Source organism: Miniopterus natalensis, chromosome 2 (assembly GCF_054644295.1).
Source record: "Miniopterus natalensis isolate mMinNat1 chromosome 2, mMinNat1.hap1, whole genome shotgun sequence".
NCBI classification, from domain to species: domain Eukaryota; kingdom Metazoa; phylum Chordata; class Mammalia; order Chiroptera; family Miniopteridae; genus Miniopterus; species Miniopterus natalensis.
The window spans coordinates 116,350,127-116,363,283 of NC_142082.1; the positions used below are offsets into that span (position 1 = coordinate 116,350,127).

The window sequence follows — 13,157 nt, forward strand, 5'->3', positions numbered from 1 at the left end:
GGCATGTACCCCGACCACAACCTGTTGGGGTACCAGACGATGCTCCGACCAGCTCAGCCGCCCAGCCAGGTCAAAGCCAATGTTTTTAATTGTGTCTTATTACAAAGACAAAGGATTCTTACTGAACTGACGAAAATTACGCTATTGCAATGAAAATAAGAATACTCGCTAAGAGTTTCTGAATTGTGGATCAGGTACGTATAAAAGGGATAAATGTTTCATCTTTGTTCACAAATGTATAAGCCAGCAAATTGCTGCTGACTTAAGAGAAATGAGAAAAACATTTCCTTTAAATGTGTAAGAAACAAAACATAAAAGAGCCAACGTTTCTAATAAAAAGTCTTACAAATTATAAACATCCTCATCAGTGCATTTACTTCGAAGATTCTACTTAATTTTGATCTTTTGTTAGTAGTTTTATAAAGTCATCAGTTTCTTATTAGTTTTGTACATTTTTATTTAGTTCAGTGGTAATAATCTTAATCATCAAAAACATGTACTTTTCAGAGTTTTTTCCATGAATCTCCTTTAAAATGAGGTACTTTTTCAGGAACACTTAGCAAAACATCAGAATAAAACAATAACTGTCCATAAATGGAAAAAACACTTAAAAATGGCCATAGTTAAAGGTCTGATGAGAGTTTATTGCATAATGTAATTGACAAGAAAATTTGGTTATTTCTGTGACATTCTTTTAAAATGATAACTAGAATTATGATTGATATCATTATACCAGGATATATCAGATTTTTAGGAATTTCATATAATTTCTGGAGTGCTTATATTAATAACATATATCTATATTACTTTAACCTAAATAAAGCAACCTCTCACTACATAGAGGTTGATGGCCAACTCGGGATTTTCCCCTTAGATGCCCCTTTCCCAAGACCCATTCCTTGGATCTCCAGGCTGGCTCACCTCTTGTGCGTTCACAACCTTGGGAGTTCCTTAGCTGAAATCTGAAACTGGCCCCCATACATGGAGGGCAAGGAGAGACTGAAAAGAGGTAAATCATTCCAAATTGTTAGATTGCAGTTTTAATAACTAAGGGAACTTATAGAAGAGGCTTGTCTTGGGCAGCAGCAAGCAGAGTAGAAATCTGCACCCCCTGCCAGAATCCTGTGAGTTTATATAAAGGTCTTAATGCGGTTCAGTCATGCATACAGTGCACATTGTCTCAACATGTTGCTTTCTCAAGACTGCATCCTTGAAATGGGTCCGGCGATGGGAAAGGTGGGCAGAATGTGCCTTCCAAGGATAGGAGAGGGGGTATTAGCCTGTGGTTGCCCGGGTCCAGCCCCAGGTAGGTGGAAGTCACGCCCTCTTGCTGACTAGTACTCCCAACTCCCAGTTCCTTGAATTCAATGTAGAATGTATTTGCATACAGTGCTTTTTGGGGTTCTTCTGTTAAATCATATTTTTGCCTACTTAATTTTTTTCTTCTCTCATGCCCTTTTTCTTAAAATAGTGCCTTTTTTCACTGGGAGAAGTTTGTTCTACTCCTTGTTATCTTTATGGAACTATGAATCTCATTTCCAAAGCCATATAAGTTGGTTCAGGTATAAAAACATGGCATAGCATAACCAAAGCCTTCCCTGGGAAGTAGAGAAGACAAAAACAAAACAAACAAAACACACATTTTATCTTTTAAAACCTAGTTGGAGTAGAATTATGTAATTATATGGGTCTGAAAAGCTCATGCTGTATATTTAAAGACTTAATATCCATAATTAATAGGCTTAACCCAACAAATAGAACATGTACACTCTTTTGAGTCCAATATAAAATATTTTTAAAAAATTGAATGAGTACCTCTCAACAATTCCAAAAGAATTGATATGATAAAGATCAAGCTATCTGACTAAAATCTGACTAAAGTGTCAATATAAATGATCAGCAGTAAAAATAAAACTAAAATATGCTTATAAATTATGCAAGTAAGAATTAAATTTAAAAGGTGCTCTTAATTAATTACAGAATTATAATAAAAATTTGTAGTTTGCAACTAAAGCTGTACTTACAAATTATAAACTTGAAGCAATGTACAAATTAAACTATAATAGTTGTTCAAGTACAAAAGCTAGAAAAAGACAAGAAAAGAAATATATAAATGAGAAAAGAAATTTTTTAAAAAGCCAAAATTCATCACTAACAATAACAAAAGTTGATTCTTTGAAAAGACAACTAGGCAAATATTTAGGAAAACTGATTAGAAAAGAGAGTAAAGGTTGAAATAAACAACATTATGGAGAAGTACATATATTTACAAGTGTATTCTAGAATTTAAAATGAAAAGAAAAACAGTACTAACAAATTTATTGCAACACAATAAAAAATTAGATAAAATGAACAATTTAGAAGAAATCAATTACCAAAATTTACTCAATGAGAAATTATTAAATTAGAAAAATTAAAATAAGAAAGTCTCTATATTTGCCACCTACTTCCTACTTTCCTCAATTTCCCAAGCAAGTAATAAATAATTTTTATCTTATGAAAGAGTATGAGAGAGACTAGAATAGGGGTGTAAATTTGTTTTACACTGCTAGAATAACTTTGATAAACAAACAAACTTTGAAAGGGAAACATAAACAAATCAGAGATCAATTTCATTTATGTATGTAGATTTAAAATAACTCAAAATATGAAAAAGTTGGAAGCATCAAGTTATATAAAGAATAGTAGTGTATCATAGTCAAGTAGGATTTATTCCAGAATGCAAATATGGTTGAACAGAAAAATCTGTAAATATAAATTTTATAAAACAAATTAAAGTTTAAAAGTCATAAGCGCACCTTTATAGAGTAAGACAAGCCTTTGCTATATGTGGTCTTCTCTCTCTTTCTCAAACATGCCAGGTGAACTTCTCTTAGGGCCTTTTCACTGACTGACCCCTCTTCCTGGAACATAGCCACCTCCCAATATCCACAAGGATTAACTCTTCCAAGTCCTTCAAGTCATTGCTCCAATAAAATCTCAGAAAGATTTATTCTGACTATTCTATTTAAAACTGAAGTCCACCCTCCTTCCCCTGATCTTCCCCCGATCTTCCCCCACACCCCCTCTTGTCCTACTTTAGTTTCTTTTTTTATTCTATAGCACTTGTCACATTCTAACTTATAATATGATTTAATTATTACTATACTTATTGTGATTGCTTGCCTTCTGTCACCCCACCCCACTAGATTGTAAATTCTATGAGGGCAGGGGTCTTTGTTTTGGTTACTGCTGTGTCTCAAGCACCTAGAAGTGTGCCTGTGTTTTGTAAGTGCTCAATAAATATTTGTTGAATAAAATAATTCATGATTTAAAAATGCAGTAAATTAGAAATGGAATTCTTTAGTATGGTAAATAGTATATGCCAAAACAAACAACACAGCAATATGAAGAATGGTTTTTAGTTATCGCACATTGTTTAGCTGTACCAGTTGAAGAATATTGAAATATTTTTATATTGCTGTAAAAATACCAGTGCCCTGAGTCCCACAAGTGCCTTCTTTCTGCTACTTCAGTCACCCTGGCTCCCTTGTGGGACCCTGGTCCTCTCTATAATCAATTTCCTTCGGTTAGTGCCAATTATGGCTATTGGATACTAAAATTAAATATTTTTAATATCACCATTATTTGAATCAAATATGAAAGAATATGTAAGTGAATGATATCACTCAAGGAGGGTATGGAGAGAAAAAAGACACAAGGACCAAGGATAGAGCCCTAAAACTACCAACATTTAGAAGGAGGAGAAGATAAAGATGGGTCGAATCTCAGAGGGAAGGTGGGGTGGGTGGGTGGGGAGAGATTAACCAAATAATTTATATGCATATATGCATAACCCAAGGGCACAGACAATAGTGTGGTGAGGGACTGGGGAGGGGGTGGGTGTGGGGTGGAAGGGGTCAATGGGGAGCAAAGGGGACAGCTGTAATATTTTGAACAATTTAAAAAAAAGGTTAAAGAAAAAAGAAGATGGGTAAAGAGTTACCAAATACATCAGATATGTCAGAGGAAAACTGTAAGCGTTTACTTTTATAAACATTAAAAAAGAACCTTTTATCTGTCTTGTTTTCCTCAAATGATTGTTGAAATTGTTGAAACTATATTGTTGTGAGTTTGTAAACCATTCTGAATGATTTGTGTTGACCTTTGTCAGTTTAGTTAAGCCATCCTCTACCTGTAAAGAGGTCAGATAATCTAGTTTACTTGCCTTGCTTCTACCCCTCAGATCTTCATCAGTCATGAATATGTAGGCTGAACAGAATATTCACTAGATATTTTGGGATTGTGCAGACTTTGGTTTCATAAAAATTTTGAAACTATATATCAAGTAACATTGGGTATGGTGGATAATATAACAAAAATTTTGTTAGAATAAAAAAAGAATTTCCATAATATATTCCATATTCCAATGTAGGAAAATGAATTAATATAACTTCATGATGAGAGTTCATTTTAGTATTTTCCTTTAGTATTGTGTTTTAAAATCTCTTTTTTTTTTTAAATCTTTGAATACTTTTAATATTGTAATTTTGAGGGATTTGGTGCTTACAAGTAAGTATCAAATTCAAAAAGTGATTTAGAAAGAGGTAGGTGATGTTTTTACAGTACGTAACAAATGCCTCTGACTGTGTGAACTCAGACAACCAAAGTCTCAGTGTTTTCTTCTGCAATGTGTGGCTAATAACTTTACCTACATCACAGGGTTGGTGTAAGGATTCAGAAAAATAAGGCATATAAATTATTCCACACATTGCAAAGGCACATACTTAACATGGAATCAATACCTGCTAATAATATAAAAAAAATACAGTGTGGCCAAAATACCAGTCTTCTTTTTCTTGCAGGTTGAAATCTTCCAAGTTCTGCTCTTCCCTCGGTGTGCTGCTTCCTCCTTCCACACCAACACCATGGGGTCATTTTTCCACTCTGTGACAGAGCAAGCTCTCAGTAATCGTTAGATAAAATATAGTAACTGAACATTAAAATTTTTGAAGGGTCTTTATTGTTAAAGTGTAAAAACGGATATTTTTTACCTTGGTGATGGGTTGTCAAACTCGCCTTTTGGGATCTTCTCTCCCCCCAACCCCTACACACTCCATTTTCCCCATGTTAAAATCTATACATTCACAAGATAGCATGAAAAACATGAATTTTGAAGCCTGTTGGATCTGGGTTTAAATCTCCATTCTGTCATTGAACTAGCTGTGCGATTTTTTGCATTTTTTCCCCCCCGAGTATCACCTCTGTATAATCTCTAAATTAGGAAAAAACACCTCATTATTTAATTCAAAAGATTAAGTAAGCCAGGTACTTAGTGGGAAACTCAATAGCTACTTTCTCTTATTTTTCCTCATTGGCATCACAACAGAAATTAGTATTAGTAATGTTTGAGGATATCATTCCACAAATATTTTGTGATTTGGAGCTTTGTACATGCATTTGAGATAGGTGTCAAATATCAGTGAAAAAGTGAGGGGGGAATACTTGTAGGTAAGTAGGCCTTCTTGTTACTACTGTAAACCATTCCTGCAAGCAGGCAGAAAACATTGTTTTCCACAGAAAATTCTAATCCTGATTATGGAGGACATACCTCTACTTATTTTCTTAAATTCTTCTCAACTGTTATCAGCATTATTTGCAGTGTATCTCAATTTCAATATATATAAAATAATATATATGAACATAAATATTTGTCACCAATATGTGAAGCAAAAAGCAAATTACACATGATGTTTTATAAGAGGTTTATTGTAACTGTTATTTTTTTCCTGTGGGGCATCATTCAGAGTATTTTTTACTCATGGCAAGGTATCCACAGGATCAAATCTAATTAAAAAAACCAACAAAACTATTTTAAAGAGACTGAGAAAAAAAACTCTCTTGGCTGTCTTGAAAACTAAGGATTAGTAGCAATGTTCTGACCTGAAATTTAGGTTTTGTGATTTCTTTCCAGGAGATTTTTCACTGCATGAAAAACCTGTCTGCAATGGCCTTATTATTTAATTCAATCTTAATTATATACAAACCATTAAAAATCTGTGGGATTGTTGGAAGGCCTAAAAGTGCAGAGGTATTTTTATTAATCATTTGGAAGTAAAAAATATCCTTCACCAGAGCACTGAACCTTTCCGCCATAACATGTTTTAGTTTCATTTTGCATTTACTTCAAATTTTGAAAGTTTCAAGGAACTAAAATTTAATCTCTAGAGCATATGCCACATATAGGGGAAGATTTTACCATTGTCAAAAGGAGACTAAACTTTGTGCTCAGTGATGTATATGTTAGGAATTCTCCACATGGCTTAATTATGATTATGTCTTGATGTCTTGATTGCTACAAGGGGTAAGTCAGCCTTCGCCTTGTAATGAGACCCCTTGGAGAAGAGTTGGAAGCTAAGGGGGGGCCAACATGGGCTGAGGACCAGCTCCAGAAACAGCCTTTCCTAACATGGCCAGAGTCACAGCTGGAGGGACGAATGCCCAGAGTGACTTTTTTTTCTTTTTTCTTTTTTTTAGTTGCAAAAGAGGTAAGTAGCTGGCTTGGAGAGAAAGCTAGAAAAAAGGGGTTCTTAGAGTCACCCTTTTCTTCTAGTCCCATTCCCGACTCTCAGAGACTATTCAGAGGGTGAGAGGTAGGGCCCTTTCTATGGTTTATACTCGAGCTGTGACAAAAGCGGAGGCGGGGGGCTGGTGCTTACCCTTCGGAGCGCGTTGGGGAGGCCAGGATGGCTGCGGGATGTGTTTGGTTGGGCTTTGGGCCCGCTCCCGGGTCCCTCCAGCCCCCTCTGCGCGCAGCCTGAGCGCCAGGAGAACAGGGCGGGGCAGCTGCGGCGGCCTCTGCGCCAAGGGAGGGGCGGCGGGGCGGGGCGACCTGGCTCCCTCCCCCCGCCGCCCGCCGCCCGCAGCCGCCTCCCGCAGCCGCCTACTCTCCCCGCAGCCCGTCGCGGCGGCAGCAAGGGCGGGTCCCGCACGCGGGCGCCTCCGTCACCGCCTCCCTCACACTCACAACTCACACTCACACGCGCGCACCGCAGCTCGGGCTCCTCACCCAGCGCACAGGGCGCCGAGCTCCCGCAGCTCACCCGCTGGACAGCGACTCCTCAGCCCGACCCGCGGCCCGCCCTCGGCCGGGAGCTGCCCCTCCCCGCCTGCGCCCCCGCGGCCTCCAGCGCGGCCGCCGGACCCCGCCCTTTGGCCCTGCAGCTCCGTCCGACGTGGGAGCGGGCGGGAGGAGCCTGTTAACGGTAAGGGCGCGCTCCCACCGCCCAGGGCACGGCTTAGGCAGTGTGCGGCTTGCCGTCAGCCCCCCTGGGAGCCCCGCGACCCGGGACGTGAGCGGGAGCGGTGGCCGGACCCCGGGAAGGACTCCGGCTGTGTGTCCTGGGGTGAGCGCAGGGAGGGAGACTCCAAAAGCTGGGCTCCGCCGGAGACCCTCCAGGCTCTGCGTCCTGCACCCGTGCACCGCCGGACGGGGGGAAGCACGTGGGTCGAAACGTGCCGCCATCCTTTCCATCTCCTCGTGGACATCGCCCACGCCGTCCCCGAGAGACGGCTCGTTTCCCAGTGAAATCTGGGCTGGCTGAAGGGTGGGGTTCGACGGGGGCAGGTCCGAGAGGAAGGCTGGGAGGGGCGCCCGAGGTTCGGGGCGAGTTGGGAGCCCGTCCTCCCGCGGGTGAGCGGGGAGGCGGGGAGAGGGGCGGCCTCGCTCCCCTCGCGCGCTGGCCGCGTGGGTAACCACTCCAGGCGACCTCCGACGGAGGTGTGATTTCACGTGGCCCGTTGCCTTTTGCCTGAGGCACCCTGCGGCGACCGTTCCACAGGGAGCGTCTCCCTGAGCTGGAGGCACGTGGCTACGGCAGCAAGCACAGCCCACGTGCTCCCGCGCCTCCGGGAACTGGAGAGGGTGGCGGTGAGGGTGGTGGTGCGGGGATTTTAAGGAGGCGATGGGCGGGGCGGGGCGGAGGGGGACTGGAACCCCAGACCATCTCTGGGTCCCCTCCACAGCGCTGGTCTGTGCGTGGCCTGGGCAGAGGACCATTTTGAGTATAGGAGAGCCTTTCGGTCGCTACTTGAAGGGGCTCCAGGCTTATAAGTGTGAATGAATCTGAACGCCCGAGGTGTCCCTGAGACAGCTGTCACCCCCTCGGTCGCAGAGACCTCAGGGGCCGGAATTCTTTTCCTTTAAGCCGAGAAGCGGCATTTGCATCTGCGCGTTCGCGGGGAACGGAGCCCGGGGCTCGCGTTCCGCTTTCCTCCGGGGTCCCTCGCGGGGACACGCTGGAGTAAGACTGGGCGGGGCCCGCGCTCGGGCGTTGTGACGTCAGCAGTGTTTGGGTGCATATGCAAATGGCCCTGCGGCCGTTTCTGCGGGTCTCGGCCGGTTTCCTTCCAGGTCTTAAAGGTAGACCGTGTGTTTCGTCCGTGCCGTGTGTGTGGGTCTCTACGCGGAAAGCCAGAGGACTGGGTTCTTTGCTCTATGGGCCGCATTTGGACTCCTCACCGTGTTTAAGGCTGTTGGATGGCTTTTTAATTGCCTGGTTGCTGTCCCGGAATCCCAGGAGCGGTGCGTTTGCTTTAGGAAAGATCATTCTCCGTCCAAGCAGCTCCACCCAGAGCCTTCCCCCACCCAGCCAGCCCGTTTCTGCCGGAACCATGCAGGGACCGACCTACTTGTCTTCAGAGCCCAGGCCTGGACTTGACTTGTAATAGGTGCTTAACTAGTGGGTGATGGATGAATGTTCCTTGACGAGTTGGTGCACTGCTCTTATGAATTCAGAGTATTCGACCATCAGAGTCGCCTATTTTATCCTTGTGAGTGTGAGTGCCGTTTCTACCCCCGTGACCGATGATGCATGTGTATTTGTTGTAATATGTTATTCCACCAACTTTTAAAATGAATGCATTGATGATTTTTTTCTCCAAATGAAGCATTCAAAGTGTTACTTTTTAAAAAATTTTTTTTCCAGAAAGAAAATAAGTTTTGAAAGGAAGACAATCTTACCGTTTGTTGATCCTTCTTTTTATGATTGCAGTTGTATACCTGATTCAAGAATTACTTTATTCTTCCAATGTGTGCAACTCAAGATGTAGTATTCTAATGGCACTGTGAAAAGTTTTTATACATGTTTCTTGGAAATAAGTGCTCGATCACTTAATAAATAGGAAATACTATCTTAGTCCCTTCGGGCTGCCATAACAAAATACCATGAACTGGGTGGTTTGAGAACAATAGAAATGTAATTTCTCAACAGTTCTGGAGGCTGGAAGTCCAAGATCAAGGCAGCAGCAGGATCTAGGTGTCTGGTGGGAGCCAGCTTCCTGGTTCACAGATGGTGCCTCCTCATTGTGTCCTGACATGGTGCAAGGTCTAAGTTAGCTCTCTGGGGTTTCTTTTATTACTTCCCAAAGGCCCCACCTCCTTGTCACATGAGGTTAGAATTTCAACATTTGAATTTGAGGGGGGAAGACACAAACATTCAAACCGCAGCAAATAGTGAAGAATTTTTAAATGTGATAATAGCTATTCAAGATGCCAATAATCAGATGAGATGCCTTACTTTTCGATTACTAAACATTTAAAATAAGTTGGAATAATTACTAAAACCTAAAATCTTACATTTATAATGGATTTATTCTGATCACAGTTCATATTTTACTGTGTGCATGTTAGAAAATATACTTTCTGTCAAAAAGCAAAACCTGTTTATGAATAGGCAAAACATTTGTATCCTTTTGAACTCTGGAGTTGTCCTCCAAGTATTTAAAAAATCACTAAAGTGGAATGATAGACCCGAAAGGAACCTTGGTCATTATCGAAAGCTCTGAAAACTTTTACTTCCCAACTTCGTTTGGAGAGGATTTTAATTCCTGTTACTACATACATATGCGTGATTGGATATAACAACATATTCCTATTCAGAGCAGACTGCAAAATAGTTTCTGAGCAGATGACTTTATTAACAAAAATCATAGGCATAGTCTGATGCGCAAAAACATTTAAGGTTACGTGGAAGGTATCAGATTTATTTCCAGTTTTCCTTATAACATAAAACAAGTCCTATCTATTCTTCTAGACATATTTAGTGAATATATTTTAAGAAACAAATTTATCTGCTTATATATTAACTTTGACCTATAGTGATTGTCTCATATCTTTTGGTGTAAAACAAACTATATACTGGGATGCAGGGTGATTTTAAATGTACAGTATCACTTGATATAGGATAGAGCTATTTTCAGTAGTAAAGGTCACTTTATTTCTTTGTGATTACTGCACTAAGGTATCCTTTCACAGTTTCAGAACTGTTCTACCACTATAAGGTGCCCTTTTATAACCACAACCATTTCACTCTTGCTCCAACCCCTCAACGCCGGGTAACCACCAACTATTCTTTATGTTTATTATTTTGTCTTTTCAAGAATGTTATATAAATGGAATCATACAATATGCAGCCTTTTGGAATTGGCTTTTTCCACTCAGCATAATTGTAGATTCATCCAAGTTGTGTGTATCAGTAGTTTGTTTTTATTTCTGAGTAGTACTTCATGGTATGGGTTTACCAGTTTGTTTAAGCATTCACCCATTGAATGACATCTGGCTTGTTTCCAGTTTAGGGTTATTATGAATAAAGCTGCTTTGTACACTCATTTACATGTTTGATGGAACATAAGTTTTCATGTCTCTAGGATAAATGCCCAGGAGTGTAACTGATATGTTAATTGGTAATGGCCTGTTTAATTTTCTTGAGAGCTATACCATTTTACAGTCTCATCACTAATGTATGAATGATCCAGTTTCTCTGTATCTTTGCTAGAATTTGTTTGTCACCATATTTTAGTCATTCTGATAAGTATGTAGTGACATCTCACTGTACATTTAATTAGCATTTCCCTAATGGCTAATAATGTCAAAACTCATTTCATATGCTCATTTGCCATCTAAACATACTCACTGAAATGTCCCTTTATGTTCTTTGCTCATTTTCTAAATTATTTTTAATTGCTGAGTTTTATGTGTTATTATTTATAGATCCTAAATACTGGTTCTCTGATATGTGTTCTGCAAATAATTTCTCTCAATTTTTATCTTATTTTTTCATGCTTTTAATATGTTCTTTCACAGAGAAAAAGTCTTTAATTTCAAAATCCACTTTACCAATTTTTGCTTTGATGGATTCTGTTGGTGTCATGTCTAAGAACTCTTTGCTTAGCTGTAAAATCTCAAAGGTTTTCTCTGATGATTTCTTTTTAAAAGTTCTATAGTTTTATGTTTTACATTTAAGTACATGATTCATTTTGAGTTAAATTTGTATAAGGTGTGAGATTTAGATCAAGGTTATATTTTTGCCTAGTTCGGTTTTTCCAGACTGTTTGTTAAAGGGCTGTTCTTTCTCCATTGAAATTACTTATGCACCTTTCTCAAAAATCAGTTGGGCATATTTGTGTGAGTCTCTTTATGGATATAAATGGACACACATTGAAGAGGAGGAGGAAACATAAATGTGGTGGTAGATTCCAAGATGGTAGCTGATTGAGTGGAAGCTACACTGACACTCTCCAAGAACCAAACTGGAATTACAACTAAAATATAGAAAACCATCCTGAATAATCAACTGACAACTGTTTGGCACCCTCATAACCAAGGACCTAAAGTGTAGACCACACCATCACCCCAGCTGTGACACTGCTGTACTCTACAAATGTCACCATGGGCAGAGTAGACTAGAGCTGTGTGAGGAGAATCTAGGGTTGTGGGCTCTGGAGATAGAGTTCAGAGGGCAGCCATCTGGATTCCTCTGCTAAGTCATTCTTCTATACAGCAGAGGACATCTTTCTCAGGCAGACATTTACCACCCAAGCAGCTTTTGCCTTTGGGGGGGAAGCAATTGCCCCACCCTCTTAGAAAACATCCCTCCCCACCCCGTGGAGTTTCTACAGCCTGAGGCTCATTAAGAGACTGAATAGCAATCAGCGTCTGGGTGCTTTGAGTCTTTTCCTGATTTGCTTCTGGACCCAGGGCTTGGAAAAGCAGAGCTTAGTGCACATCTTCGTCCTTCCCAAAGGCACCCAGCCCCAGCAGAGGGAACCACAGGCTGTGGAGTGGAGCAATTTTCAAACAGAGTCCTCAAGGCCAGTTACAAACTGTGTTGACATTGGTCTGCCCCAAAGATTATCCAAAAGACTGGGAGCTGTAGCAGATCTACTGACTACTTAGAAACAAACCCAAATAGGCAGCCAAAATGGGGAGACAAAAGCCCCAAATGAAAGAACAAAAGAATTCTCCAGAAGAAGAGCTAAATGAAATGGAGATAAGCAATCTATCAGTTCAGAATACTGATCATAAGAATGCTCAGCAGCATGAGAAAAGATATGGAAACTATGAAGGAAATTAAGAATGACATAGTAGAAATAAAAAAAATACACTGGGAGGAATAAACAGCAGATTAGGAGAAGCTGAGGAACGGATCAGTGAATTAGAAGAGAGGGTAGAAAAAAATCACTCAATCAGATATCCATAAAGAAAGAAACAGTTAAAAACAGGAGGCGATCTAAGGGAGCTCTTGGACAACATGAAATGTAACAATATTTGCATCATAGTGCTAGAAGATGTAGAAAGTAAGCAAGGGTTAGAGAATCTATTTGATGAAATAATGTCAGAAACCTTCCTTAACCTGGTGAAGGAAAAAGTCACACAAGTTCAGGAGGCACAGAGTCCCAAACAAGAAGAACCCAAAGAGGCCCATGCTCAGAGACATCATAATTAAAATGCCACAAATTCAAGAGAAAGAATCTTAAAGGAAGCGAGAGAAAAGCAATCTGTTACCTAGAAAGGAGTTTCTATAAGGTTGTCAGCTGACTTCTCATCAGAAACTCTACAGGCCAGGAGCGAATGGCATGAACTATTCAAGGTAACGAAAGGCTTCAAGGATCTGAAACCAAGAGTACTCTATCCAGTAAGGCTATTATTCCAAATAGATGGTGAAATAAAGAACTTCCCAGACAAAAAAAGGCTAAAGGAGTTTATCACCACCAAACCAGCAATGCAAGAAATGTTAAAGGGACTGCTGTAATAAGTTGAAATAAAGAGAATGAGAAACATAAGCATAAAGAAATAAAATGGTAATAGATAAATACCTATCAATGATAACCTTAAGTAT

General features: G+C 40.4%; 1 protein-coding gene across 2 annotated transcripts in view; it reads left to right on the plus strand.

Moving 5' to 3' along the window:
- Nucleotides 1-7,137: 7,137 nt before the first annotated feature.
- The window catches only part of SLC6A15 (solute carrier family 6 member 15), a 39,091-nt gene continuing 33,071 nt past the window's right edge, over nucleotides 7,138-13,157 (plus strand). The window contains exon 1 of one of the 2 annotated variants that reach the window (XM_016199432.2): nucleotides 7,138-7,244. The gene's annotated coding sequence lies outside the window, so the exon portion shown is untranslated. Of the gene's footprint in view, nucleotides 7,245-8,712; nucleotides 8,812-13,157 lie in introns of those variants that run through there. The other variant, XM_016199433.2, reaches the window with a different exon arrangement.